Below are 2,344 nucleotides of genomic sequence, written 5' to 3'. Positions count from 1 at the left end.
GAAATGCCATCTATTTTTTATGTATCAGCATTTCTAATTTTTATGCAAGACATAAACATTAATTAAGCTCAAAACAACCTAAAATGAAGGTTACTGAAGATACAAGGAACGTAAAAGCTAAGGCAAGACTCACATCGTCTGGAATTCCTGCAGGGACACATGGGCAGCTCTGTGGCTCAGGTGTGTGTCATGCAGTTGGTAATGAGGACACCAAGGAAGGCAGCAGTGTCAGAACTCCCCATGGAAATCTGCTTGGCAACACACTGCCCTGGACCAGAGTGGAGAGAGGCCTGGGGGTCCCCTCATCTCACCACCATACATACATGATCTCAAATGTAACAGATGTTCTCCATTTGTTTTCCTATGAAGGAGAGGCCCCTGGACCCTGTTAGATCACCCCTTTGAGTCCAGGAAGCCAGCATGGGACCCAATCTCAGCTTCACCTCCTGCTGTGCTTGTTCGAGGCCCCCTGGGTTGGCTGAGCCCCACTGAGGCCATGGTCAACTGGTCAGTCCCTGGAGCTATGGGCATGAGAGTCAGGGAGAAAGAATCATGCTAAGAGGGAGGGAATGCTAAGAGGGCTGTAGGTTCTGAGGGAGAAGAGGACCAGGGAGCTGTGGGAGGGGAAGGAAGGGGTGTCCTGCACAGGTTCTTGCTCCAATCCTACTCCCAACACAAGGTGAGGCAGGGCAAGGCCTTGGGCTCCCTGGGCCCAGTATCTTGGGGGCCACGGCAGGGTGGAGATCTATGGAGAACTGTGGCTCCGCAAACTCTTGGGACAGTAGTTCTCACAACTAGTGTCCTTGCTGAGGGCTAAGGGAGGAATGGATGGCAGCTGATAGGGAGTTGAAAGGAGAAGTGAAGACTGGAGGGAGAGACTCCGAAGTGGGAGACGCACGTGGGCAGGTGGATGATGCTAGTAAATGTTTAGGAGTGAACTAGTGAGCCAAAAAGTCACGCAGCAAGGAGCCAGCTGCCAGTTCGGGCTCCTGAAAGTGACAGCTGAGAAGCTGCCAGGGATGAGAAGAGGCATGTGACCACAGTAAACAGTGCTAATTAGGAAGGACTTGACACCATAGGGTGTATAGCTCAAGGGTAGAGCATTTGACTACAAGTTATAGAGGTTCCCTGGTTCAAATCCAGGTGCCCCTGGCAACTGGTAGTGGTAAGCTTTTGCTTCCTTCTTCTTCCTCCCCTCAAAAGCCAGCCCCCGGGACTAAAATGTCTTGTCAGGGGTAGTGAAAGCAGAGGCAGAAAACGAGAACTTTACTATCTTCACTCTCATCTTTCCAGCAGGACAGGAGCCCCCAAGTGCTCTCTGTCCTCTGCACAGCTGCTGTGGTGTGGTTGCCTGACTTTGAATCCTGATTCTGCCTCCTACTATTGTGTAATTGTTAGCAAGGCCCTGAGTCTGGGTGTCCTCACAACAAGGACAACTGGGGTCCTTGCAAGGAAACCTAGAATGGGCAAAACCTCAAATTCAGCCACTTTGCACTGCAATCTCCGAGACCTGCCACCCATCCTGTAGGAGGAACTTGCAGTCCTCCCTACCACCTTGAACTGTGGCTGTTACCTTGAGCCCCACAAGCTTGCCTTGGTTGATTCCATTTCTGCTTGTGGACAGAGGGTGGGATGTCCCTGAAATGCCTCAGTGCAAAAATATGGCTCTCCCTGCTCCTGCATAGAACCCACACAGATTCCATCCAGAAAGCCTCCCTCCTCACGTGTCGCGCTGCCCCAAGGGGACTGACTGCCTGACTCAAGCACCTCAAGCACCTTGCAGTGACTGCTCGGAGTCTCCTGCACCCTTTCCCATGCTCTGTCCAGACCCTCACGGCCACCACCATCCTTCATTCTCCAGAGAGGAGGAAAAGGGGGGACAGGGGTCCCCAAACCTTTTCTTTGGCATGTGCATCCCTGGATACAAGTTGGTACATGGCGGAAGGACAGTCTGATGTAAGTGCAGATTGCTTAGCACAGTGACAGAACAAAATCTCGGGTGCAAAATCCTATTACTTTTCCTTTCTTCACCCCTATTTTCTGATCCCAATGTCACCTACGGGTAGATCTATTTAAAATTCTAACCTCTGCTCGGCACCTGTAGCTCAGTGAGTAGGGCACCAGCCACATACACTGAGGCTGACAGGTTTGAACCTGGCCCAGGCCTGCTAAACAACGACAACTGTAACCAAAAAGTAGCCAGGCATTCTGGCAGGTGCCTGTAGTCCCAGCTACTTGGGAGGCTGAAGCAAGAGCATGGCTTAAGCCCAAGAGTTTGAGGTTGCTGTGAGCTGTGACGCCACAGCACTTTACTGAGGATGACATACTGAGACTGTCTCAAAAT

The sequence above is a fragment of the Nycticebus coucang genome, chromosome 11, assembly GCF_027406575.1.
Source record: "Nycticebus coucang isolate mNycCou1 chromosome 11, mNycCou1.pri, whole genome shotgun sequence".
Lineage (NCBI taxonomy): Eukaryota > Metazoa > Chordata > Mammalia > Primates > Lorisidae > Nycticebus > Nycticebus coucang.
Note: the sequence above shows the minus strand (reverse complement) of the source record.